At 32.9% G+C, this 12,691-nt stretch overlaps 1 long non-coding RNA gene across 1 annotated transcript; it reads left to right on the top strand.

Annotated features, from left to right (window-relative positions):
- The first annotated feature begins 1,541 nt into the window (after window positions 1-1,541).
- Window positions 1,542-4,215, top strand: LOC114336285 (uncharacterized). The gene is made up of 3 exons (XR_007698209.1): window positions 1,542-1,994; window positions 2,053-2,247; window positions 4,034-4,215. It is a non-coding gene; the product is annotated as an uncharacterized LOC114336285 (long non-coding RNA).
- Window positions 4,216-12,691: the final 8,476 nt, after the last annotated feature.

Below are 12,691 nucleotides of genomic sequence, written 5' to 3'. Positions count from 1 at the left end.
ATTAACACCCTGTAGAATTGTAGTAGTTTGACATGTAAAACTCTACTTAAGTCCAAATGATTTTTAATATACTCTACTATTGTTAAGAATCATTAGTATAGCTAAATTTTTAATTTTAGTATACAGGGTTGGTTGAAACTCGGAATGAGTATTTTCTGAGTTTTCTTAAATGGAACACCCTGTATTTTAGTATTGTAATGAAATTATATTTTATGGTACTTTTTTATTTCTTAAGCATTCCCTATACCTAACTGCTTTAATTTGTGCTTAATTGTTAATCGCGCCAACAATCTTAACTAAGTAGGTATTTCGATAGCTAAACCATTATTGGTAATTTTAAGGACCGGTCTGGATTAATATGTATTTATTTCTGAAAAATTATTTGGGATTGAGTATTTTCACGGCCAACCTAATAAAATTTTACGTATTTTTTGTTGCAATTAATGTTTAGCTTGAATCACCAATAACTCACAAATTAAAGCAGTTAGGTATAGGGAATGCTTAAGAAATAAAAAAAGTACTATAAAATATCATTTCACTACAATACAAAAATATAGGGTGTTCCATTTAAGAAAACTCAGAAAATACTCATTCCGAGTTTCGACCAACCCTGTATACTAAAATTAAAAATTTAGCTATACTAATGATTCTTAACAATAGTAGAGTTTTAGATGTCAAACTACTACAATTCTACAGGGTGTGAATTTTGCTACGAAATTAATAAAAAAAAACGTAATTATCTTTTAAAATACCCTGTATAATATTACAAAACCTTATATTTTAAGAAAGAAGACATCGAAGAGAATCCAAAAATGTAAAAATATACGGTGTGTCCCATTTAAAAAAACGAAGTTATAAGCAACTTCCGGTATAACCGGAAGTTGCAAAGAGATGAAAATATTTTCATTTAATAGATCGTCCTTCAAAACCCCTTTATTTCAAATTTTCATGATTCTGTTGCCTTTATTTCTCGAGATATTTCTAATAGTCCAGTTATCTGCCTCACCCTATATATTATGTGCAAAACAAGGGATACATATATTTCCTGGGCTAAAATTTAATAAAAGCAGTAACGGAAGCTTCAATAATGAAATAGTATGTTTTATAAATCAAAATGTTGATCATCATCAAAAAAATGAAGCGTTACTTGGGTCACCAGCACTTGAACAAAGAAGTTGGTTGGTATTTTCGCACAGTCAAAAGCCATTGTTTTACAAGTATTGCGCTTTATTTTTCTAATGAAAAATATGGTCACAATAAAGGGATAAAAGCCCAAAGCCTTGTCATGAAACATTTAATATCTTTCGGCAAACTCATGGGCAAAAACGGAGCCATAAAAACCCATGACAAACATCATACCACAAGGAGTGCGTTTAAGTTGAGCTGGATTTTCTACAAAGTTATCGCAACTCGCAAAAGTCAGTAATTAACCAGATAGAGTCTCAAAGATCTAAACAGATACAAGAAAATAAAGAAATACTACGACCAATAGTTAACCACACGCCTAAGCGATCTAGAATACGCCGACGATATCACAAGAATCTACAGGTCGAGCAAGTCTCGTAAATTTCACGATTGCGAGCCACGCTTCACGCAACCGTGTTTGCGTACTTGTGTTTCGAGTTGCGTGGTCGTGCGGAGTTGTCAAAATTAAATCAATATGTCAATATGGCTACTGGGTGTAAAAGATACATCTTATTCTATCTGTTCTTAATGAGTTTTAGATAATTTTAGTTGTATTTCTTTGTAATTTTGTGTTGTACAAAGATTAATTTAACATTTTCTCTGGAAGTATTAATTTAGAAAGATAATATGCTTCATTGGTGTTGTGTTTTGAAGTGTGAAATGCAAAGTAATTGTGATAAAGTTCACTTTTAAACTGAACTAAATAAGGTATCTGAGAGACAACAATGGTTAAATGCAATACAATGTACAGGTTTTACTAGCGAAATGAAAATTTTCCTGTCCTGTCTGCTGTAATCATTTTATATCTGGTAAGTTACAATTACAACAGTAACGATTTTTGAAGATGTTAACATTTTAATCTTATAGGAAAACCAGCCGACTTAATCGATAATAACAATCTCCAGATTGGGTTCCTTCAATAAATATGGGCTATAAACACAATGAAATAAGTTCCCCAAAATCTAAAATGGAGTGGTATCAAAGGAGAATTAAAGGAAAAAATATTCATATTGAAATTATTTATAAGGCACTGGACTGTCTTAAATTCTACAGTAATACTAGGTGGGTAAATGATTTTAGACATTTTTCATTAAGAGTAGATTAAGATTAAGTAGATTTTCATTCAGTAGATTTAAGACTTGTTTACACGGGTAGAGTAATGATGCAAGTACTTTATAGAGTAGAGTAACTCTTCCTGTAAAAATGCTCAGCACAGTAGAATAGCTGGTAGAGTGTATAGTTGGAGTTAAAGTAGAGTGACTAGCAACCCATGGCAAAGTAACTACTCTATGACCACCACTACTGCCAAAATGTCTACTCGGCTACATACTCTACCCATGGAACACGCTCAATTACGGCAGAATAGAGTAGGTAGGAGAGTACATGGGGGCGCTGTCATTCTGGCTGGAATTGTGTTTTGTGTAAATAGTGAAAATGAAGTTCACCGAAGATGAAACTTTAAAACTTGTAGAGCTATAATACGGCGAATACCAGTGTTTATGGAATTTAGGTAGTGTATACTACAGAAATAAAAGTTTGCAGCAAGCTGCGGAGGATGAAATCGTCGAAAGAATGGCAAAGGGGGCTTTGGAGTAAACGAGCTTAAGCAAAAAATTAAGAATTTAAGGTGCACTTATAATCAAGAGTGTTTAAAAATACAAAAATCGGTTTCACTATACTAGCATCAGTACTATACTTGTACTCTCCTCATGTGAATGGTATCAAGCCATTTTTGGAAGAGTACTACCGCTACTCTACTCTCCTCAAAACTCTACCCATGTAAACAAGTCTTTAGAAACAGTGGAAAATGAGGTAGCTAGTAGAGTAGTAGTAGAGTAAAATATACTGGTTTAGCAAATTACAATGTTTTAAGGTAATACAGTAGCGATAAACAGGTAGCCAAAACGTGTTCCAAGATTGTCACTGTAATTTTGAATATTTTTTCGAGGCATTTGGCACACGTATTCGTAAAATAATAAAGAATGGCGGTACAGAGCCCAATTTGAAAAATATATTAATATGTGGAAATTACTCTGTAATTATACAATATTTAAAAAACGAGCCTGTACCGCCATTAAGAAGAACAAAAAAATACACTTTCTTCAAATAAACTTTTTTATCCGATGCCTAGATTTTGTGTAATTTTGGAACTACTAATGAAATAAAAAATTTTAGTAGTTCCAAAATAACACAAAATCGGATAAAAAAGTTGTATTTGAAGAAAGTGTATTTTTTTGTTCTTCTTAATGGCGGTACAAGCTCATTTTTTTATATTGTATTTAATTAGAGAGTAATTTCCACATATTAATATATTTTTCAAATTGGGCTCTGTACCGCCATTCTTTATTATATTACGAATATGTGTGCCAAATATCTCGAAAAAATATTCAAAATTACAGCCGCAATCTTGGAACACATTTTCGCTACCTGTTGATCGATACTGTTTCCTCTTAAGATAGTTTTAATAGTTATTTATGATATAAGTATTAAAAGTACAATTTTAAGACCCGCATGTGAAAGTTAACTTGAAAAAATAATTTTATTAATGTTTTGACTTCCACATCAGATGTCATTGTCAAAATACAAAATATTCATTATTATTAGGTTTGTTCTAGCAAACAGTCAAACTAGTCAAAAACCATCAGCAAACAGTTGGTCAGTAAAAGAACATAATACAGTCACCAGTGCGATCCCCTCTACTCGCGCTGGTCCACTATTCGCTGATGGTTTCAAACTGATGCTAGAACAAACCTATTATTATTATGCATATCATTATCTGTAAATAATATTTCTTCTGATTGTTAATTGTAAAGGATAGAAAAATTACCATTTATTTTATTTTTTTTAGAATCAGCTGAGAGAAGTGGTCTACAAAAAACCAGGAAGGAAACGGAATATGTGGCTACGAAAGGCAAAAGAAAGGTTTACAAAGCAAATGTGACACATTTTTTTGAAATATTTAGGAATATCAGTAAATTGCATTAAAAAAATGTATGAAAAGATTTTGTTCAATAAAAATGTTTATATTTATCAAGGATGTATTATTTGGTATGGCCACATATCGTCAGTGATGTAATAATACATCCTATCTGTTTTTTCATGAGTTTTGTAAGAGAGACTAAAAACTTGTCTTAGGGTCGCCTCCTGTTTTCATATGATATTTTTTGACCTGTTTTGTAGTAAATTAAACTATCTATGAACTACAAAACAAGTCAAAACTTACATATGAACACAGGAGGTGACCTTAAAACATGTTTTTCCATCACTCATACAAAACTCATGAAAAAACAGATAGGAGGTATTGTCACATCAGCAAGGATGTACAGTCATGAGTGCCCTAATAACCGGCAAAATATGGGCAACATATTTAGTTGTGAGATAAAAAGAAATGAAACTAGTCGAGCTGGGAAATTTAGCGAAATTAACCTTTAAATTTACGTTATATTGATCCCACCTTTACACATATCGGAGGAGTATGTCAACTAAAACTGTCACTGTGACAGTGGTAGTTTCCAAACTCGTCTGATACGTCTGAAGGTGGTACACAATCAATACAATCTAAATGTATAAGTTAATAACGCTAAATTTCCCAGCTCGACTAGTTTCATGTCTTTTTATCTCACTACTTAATACATCTTTTGTGCTATTTTGCCGGTTATTAGAGCGCTCATCACTGTATTTCTGGTATATCCAGGGAATGTCTACAAAATATATTTTGAATCTCCAGAGAACATTCGTGGACATTCATGGAATGTTCCAATAAGACATTCAGGTAATGTTTAAAATGCTGACACAGGATTTTCCTGGGATGTTCAGGGAACATGTTTTCGGGGATATTCCAGGAATTTTTCAATGTCTGTGTACCTTGTATGGACCTATATGGAATATTTTGGTGTTATTACTGCCGCACTCCACTTGCGATTTGTAATCAGGAAGATTGAACACATTGTTTCAAATACAAGTCAATCCATTTGTGACTAAATAATCATGGATTGACTTCTATTTGAAAGAATGTGTTCAATCTTCACAACTACAAATCGCAAGTGGAGTCCGGCGCTTAGGGCTACTTCCTCTTCGGTATTATGTATTATACTACAGAAATCAGGAACTTTCCTTCTAAATATATGTATGCATCTTGGCCATCAAACATATTCTTCCAAACATTTTTTTAAGGGGTTACATAGGTCTTGTGGGTAAAAAAAGTGACTTTTTAAAAAAATTATATCTCGAAAACTAAAATTTATTTTTATTTATAATTGGAACATGTAAAAGTATAGTACTTAAGGTAGTCTCAAAAAAAGTTTCAGCCAAAAATATTCATTTTTGTAGAGTTGAAGTTTTTTTGCATTGGCAGCATAACTAAGTCCAGTCTCATCTGAAATCAAAAAGTTTCTTGTAGTTTATACCTCTGGCTAGAATATGAACGAAGGAATTAAAAAAAATGAAATTTGAAGATTTTACATAAGTTTAAACACATTTTTGACCCCAATTTTTCTCATTTTTAAAGTAGTTTTTTTTATAAAACAAAAATGACCTCATCTAATAAAAAATCCTTTGTTCATTCACTAGCCAGAGGTATAAACTACAAGAAACTTTGATTTCAGATGAGACTGGACTTGTTATGCTGCTCACTGCAAAAAAGGGCTGTTGTCGAAAAATTGCAGTCAACTCTACAAAAATGAATATTTTTGGCTGAAATTTTTTTGAGAGTACTATACTTTTACATGTTTCAATTATAAATAAAAATAATTTTTAGTTTCCAAGATATAATTTTTTTAAAAAGTCACTTTTTTTACCTGCAAGACAACAACTTAACAAATTGTTGATTTCAAATTGTAACAGTTGTTTTGCAAAGTATGCTGCCCTCTTGTATTTTCTGTGTTATCTTCAAAAAACACAAAACAAAAAAAAATAAAACAAAAGTTTAACCACCTTCACACTACAGAATCAAGCAATCAAGTTACACAAATTTTCAAACACCTCACCTGACACAGCGTCTCAAGTACGATTGCGCGAATTGGTAAATATAACTCCGCACGACCACGCAACTCGAAACACAAGTACGCAAACACGGTTGCGTGAAGCGTGGCTCGCAATCGTGAAATTTACGAGACTTGCTCGACCTGTAGATTCTTGTGACGATATCTGCCTGTTCGGACAAAGGTTCCAAGATGGGGACGACCAATTGGAAACACTTTCCACTGAAGCCATTAAAATAGGTTTAAAAATCAATATTAATAGAACCACATCCATGAGAATAAATGGAAGGAACAACACGCTATCTATATACTATTGACAACAAGCAGATTAAAAATCTAGAAAACTTTTTACGTATCTTGGAAGTGTCATAACAGAAAACGGAGGTACAGAAGACGATATTTGTATGACGACACGAAAAGCTCAACAAGCATTCAGCCTGCTCAACCTTGTTTGGAGGTCTGGCGAGTATACTACAAGGACAAAGATCCGAATATTCCAGTCAAATGTCATATCTGTTCTACTCTATGGTTGTGAAACCTGCAAAGTGACAAAAACCCTTACAGACAAATTGCAGGTCTTTATTGACAACTGTCTACGAAGAATTCTCCGTATTTTCTGGCCAAATATCATCAGAAACGAAGATCTGCTAAACCTGACCCAACAAAAGAAGTTAGAAAATGAAATAAAGTCCAGAAAGAGGGGTTGGATCGGCCACACACTCCGAAAAGATAGTTCCAGTATTGCAAAGACTGCCCTAGAGTGGAATACCCAAGGAAGAAGAAAAAAAGGTCGTCCAGTACAAACTTGGAGATTCATCATGGAAGAGATAAGAGGTCAAGGAAAGTCTTGGAATGAGGTGAAGGCCTTAGCGCAAAATAGAACCCGATGGCGCGTTTTCACTAAAGCTATATGCTCTACTTAGGAATTCAAGAACATATACGACCAATAGTAGAGTCTACAGTGTTCTGAGGTCGACAAAATATTCCTCTAAGAGGCCATCGTGATGATGGACTTCTGCGTCTAAACGAAGATGGGACCTAGCAATGAGGGGAATTGTTAAGATTTAAAATCGCCACAGGAGATAAGACTCTTAAACAACACCTATCCACAGCGTCTTCCTGAGCAACATACATTAATAGCACCAGTCAAAATATATTGATAACATGTTATGGCGAAGAAAAGTGAACAAATAATGAATCAGGTTCAAAGTGCAAATTATTGCTCTGTCATATTTGACAAAACGATCCCACGTGGAACAGCTTTCTCTAAATTTGAGATACATACATACACAATAACAACATTCGTGAAGACTTTGTCAAGTTCATTGACACTTATGAGAACATAAAAATAATTAGTAAAAATCAAGAAAGAGGGAAGAACAAGGCCTGGTAGGAGAGGCATTAAGAAAAATAGGTTTAAACTTGTTGAAAGAACTGCACTTGGACGAAATGTATATGAGTCGGTACTGACTTTAATAACGATAAGATTTGAATGCCTTTATGGCACTCAAAAAAGTGTGAAAACTGCCTTCAAACTCACCATTGTATCCCTAATTTTTAAAAATTACTCCCTGACACCCCGGTATCCTTCCCCAAAAAGTTAGTTCATGGCCCCTCCCGAAAATCGGTCCTGGATCCGCCCTTGATAGATAATTAAGCTAATTATAAATAAAGTTAATTATAAAAATAATAGTTGCATTAAGTTTTATTTTTAATAACATAGTGTCAAGAGTAAAACGGAAGTTAAAAAAGTTGATTAATTTCTCATTGTAGTCTTCCTTTTTTAAATATAGCCTATTAGTAGAATTACTACACATATTGTCTTGTGTGTATATGGTAATTCGTAACCTTGTAATAGATTGTGTATGTGTCATTTCAAGAGATTTTAAACTGTTATTTCAAATGTTTAAATCTGAGTATTTCAAATTGTGTTTAATATTAGAGGCCAACAAAAGAGTCAATTTGAGACTTTTGAAATATACATTCTTCTTCTTAAAGTTCCCTCTCCTATCGGAGGTTGGATATCATAATGGCTATGATCACTTTGTTTACTGCAGCTCTGAACAGTTGTAATGAACTACAGTTAAACAATTCTCTAAGGTTCCTCAGCCAGGAGATGCGTCTTCTTTCTATGCTTCTTCCTCCTTGGATGCTTCCTCGCATAATCATTCGCAGCAACTCGTATTTTTCTCCTCTGGTAATGTGACCCAAATATTCCAGTTTTCTAGTTTTTGTACTCTTCATAATTTCTAACTCCTTATTTAAACGTCGTAGCACTTCAACATTGGTAATCCTTTGAACCCACTGAATTTTCAATATTCTTCTGTAACACCACATTTCGAACGCTTCTATTCTTCTTATGTGTTGTCTTTGGAATGTCCAAGCTTCCATTCCGTATAGCAATATAGAAAGCATCTTAGAGCCCTCAATCTGAGAGGCAACTGAAGGTCTTTGTTTGTAAGCAGTGTCTTCATTTTTATAAATGCTAGCCTTGCAGTTTCAATTCGGACTTTAATTTCTTTACTTTGGTCATTTTTGTCATCGACCCAGGTTCCCAGATATTGGTATGTCTTTACTTTTTCTATTTGGGTTTGCTCTATCATTAACCTTTCATTTCCATGTTCTGTTTTTGAGACGATCATAAATTTAGTTTTTTTCTTGTTTATTTTTAGTCCATATCGAATGCAATAATCGTTACTTCTAGTTAGCAATGCAATTCTTGTAGCGATTCCAGGGTGTCTGCCATTATAACGGTGTCATCAGCGAATCTTATGTTATTTACGATTCTTCCGTTTATAGAGATTCCATCACTTATTCCGCTACTGCTTCCTGAAATATGGCTTCACTGTATAGGTTAAACAGTAGCGGCGACAGAACACAACCCTGTCTTATCCCTCTCTTCATATCAGTATTCTCGGATTCTTGTTGTTCTATCTTTATATTGACCTTTTGATTCCAATACAGATTTATTGTAATTCGTAAATCTCGTCTGTCTATATCTCTGTTTTTCAATAATTCTATTAGTTTTTCATGTCGGACCCTGTCAAACGCTTTTTCGAAGTCGATGAAACGGGAATAAATATCTAGGTTCATATCAAAGCATTTTGAGAGAGGACATTAAACGCAAATAATGCCTCTCTTGTTCCAAGTCCTTTGCGGAACCCAAATTGGGTATCATCCATATCATATTTTAGCATTCTGTATAATCTTCCATGAATCACCTTTAGAAATATTTTGAGGGTATGGCTTATTAATGATATTGTCCTATAGTCCGAACAATCTTTGGCATATATTGTTTTTGGTATTGTTACAAAGGTGGACACCAACCATTCCTGAGGGATTTTTCCGGTTTTATATACTTCATTAAACAGATCCAGTAGTACAGGTAGAGTTTCATCGTCTAAACATTTCAGTAATTCGGCAGGTATTATTTATTAATGATCATTATTTAATCACAAAATAAACCCTTTATCTCACATTCATCTTAACTTCCTAATTTCACCGATATAAAGTGGCTCACAGCTTAAATGATGCTCAATATTTATTAAAAAAAAATACATACTGAAATTAAGTTATTTTAGTTATTAGAAGTTTTCTAAAATAGCATAAGCTATTTTTTGGGTTTCAAATACACCATGTATGATTTTTATGTCACAGCTAAAATGATGCAGGTAAGATGAAACATTACACAACTTATCAATTTAAAATTTGCTAAGTAGGCGTTGCGTTAAATTCATATTGCAGTTATTTTTATGTTTAATTTGAGGTTTCAAAGTATTTATTAGTCGGCAAGTAACAGAATTATTCAAGAATGGGTCGCCGAACTATGATTTTTGAAACACACTCAGTGATCAAAAGATCCACAGGTACTGGTTTAACGACCACTCGTACGAAATCAAACAAATGAAATAGAGAATGTGGAAAAATCCCCTTACGAATAACTCACACATCCACTATTTCTGGCTGGGAAAAATTTGATTCTATTCGAAAAATTTTTCCCAGCCAGAAATAGTGGATATGTGAGTTATTCGTAAGGGGATTTTTCCACATTTTCTATTTCATTTGTTTGAACTATGATTTGTGAAATAAATTTAATTATTAGTTGCCATGGAAATAAATATATCCAAACAGACATATCCAAAATTGTAAATAAATGTCCATCAAAGTTCAGCACATTATTGAACATTACCGAAATGAAAATAGAGTTGTTCTGAAGCTATTTTCTTGTGGCATTTTTATAATCAAGTATATTCAAATGGGAAATAAGCCACAATTTTACCTAAAAATGATTTTATTAACGTTTCGACGCCCAAGTCGGGTGTCGTCGTCAAAATACAAAATAATATTAAATAAACAAAAATGTTGTTGCTTAGTAAAAAATTCTTCTAATAATTTATTTAATCTGACTCATTTATATCGGCAATTCAGACACGTATTATACATTTTAAAGTAGACGACTTTAAAAATGATATTGCCAATATTGATGAGTTGCGTTCCTGGGACGACTTTACTAAAAGATAGTTCATTCGATTACATGAAATCAATCCCAACTCAAGAATAGCCGCCACAAAAAATCGTGATCTGTCTTTAAAAAGACAACCAAATGCAACGGTGATTTATTATGGAATCTCTAACGCGAGAATTTCAGTACCACCGTTGCATTTGGTTGTCTTTTTAAAGACAGATCACATGCTATGATTTTTTGTGGCGGCTATTCTTGAGTTGGGATTGATTTCATGTAATCGAATGAACTATCTTTTAGTAAAGTCGTCCCAGGAACGCAACTCATCAATATTGGCAATATCATTTTTAAAGTCGTCTACTTTAAAATGTATAATACGTGTCTGAATTGCCGATATAAATGAGTCAGATTAAATAAATTATTAGAAGAATTTTTTACTAAGCAACAACATTTTTGTTTATTTAATATTATTTTGTATTTTGACGACGACACCCGACTTGGGCGTCGAAACGTTAATAAAATCATTTTTAGGTAAAATTGTGGCTTATTTCCCATTTGAATATACTTGAAAATAGAGTGGGAAATAAATGAAAGTTAATTGCAAACATGATTTTTAGCGAAAGGAAACATGGATTGTTTGAGAAAAGTGCACCAAAATTGCGAGATGCGGTGGAAAGACATTTTTGAAAAAGATTTACCCTGAAACAATTAAACAAATATTATGAAAGAATAATCGACATGGTCCAACTGCTACAAATAAACCTATTATTAGCCAAAGAAATAGGCGTATTAGACTGGTGTTCGCCAGGGAACATACTAACAAAGTTTTGAACTTTTGGCATTCAGTAACATTTGCTGACTAAAGAAAACTTGTGAACAAAACTGGTGAAAATAAATTTGTTTGGAACCGATGGAAAAATATCGGTGTGGAGAAAGCTGAATAAAGAACTAAAATTAAAAAATATGAAAGGTACCTATAGTATAGTAGAGTACGTAGGAGGTGGATTGATGATGTGGGGGTGTATGTCGTCTGTAGGAGTAACATGTATTTTATTGAAGGAAATGTGAACCAATACATGTATTTGGATATACTAATATGCATATGCAAGATGGCAGAATTTTGCTGCTAGTGCTCAAAAATTACGCATCAATAACGGTTTTATAGTGCGGCAGATTCGTGCAAATATTATAAGAATTGTGGATTTAATGATGGAAGCATATAATTTAGACCACATATACTACACATACAAAGGTTCAAAATTAGATAGGAGGCCATCTCAGATTTTGCCTTTTACAAAAATGGCGGGTACTCAAAATGGCGACTACACATATGTGACTAATAGCACGATAACTTTTGAACGAGACTTCAGATTTCAACCAAATTTGTTATATAGGTTATTTTTTTTATGTATAAGATCGAGGTCTTGAACCGGAAGAATCGGTGTACAAAAAGTTGTGTTTTTCCTGGTTTTTATGTAAAATAATGTTGTTTTTTTTTCAATTATTTCACCCTGTATATATTAATTTTTCAAATAGTAAATACGTCCGTTAAAAATAGCGTACAAATATTTTTTAGGGAATATTTTTACCTTTTTAGTAATGTAATTACCATTTATGCAAAACGTATCTTCACATGTACCTATATGCGGCAAATTCGTGCAAATATTATAAGAATTATTGTGCACTTAATGGTAGAAGCACATAATTTGGACCACATATACTACAAGTACAGAGGTTCAAAGTTAGATACGAGGCCATCTCAGTTTTTGTTCCTTTTACAAAAATGGCGGGCATTCAAAATGGTGACTGTACATATGTGACTAATAGCACGATAACTTTTGAACAAGATGTCAGATTTTAACCAAATTTGGTATATAGGTTTTTTTTATGAACAATATCGAGGTCTTGAACCGGAAGAATCGGTTTACCAGAATTTGTGTTTTTACTGTTTTTTTATGTAAAAATATGTTGTTTATTTTTCAATTCTTTCACCCTGTATATATTAATTTTTCAAAAAGTTGATACCGTCGTTGAAAAGAGGGTAAAAATATTTTTTAGAAAATAT

The sequence above is a fragment of the Diabrotica virgifera genome, chromosome 5 (assembly GCF_917563875.1).
Source record: "Diabrotica virgifera virgifera chromosome 5, PGI_DIABVI_V3a".
NCBI classification, from domain to species: Eukaryota; Metazoa; Arthropoda; class Insecta; order Coleoptera; family Chrysomelidae; genus Diabrotica; species Diabrotica virgifera.
Note: the sequence above shows the minus strand (reverse complement) of the source record. Positions and strands in the feature narration are given on the sequence as shown.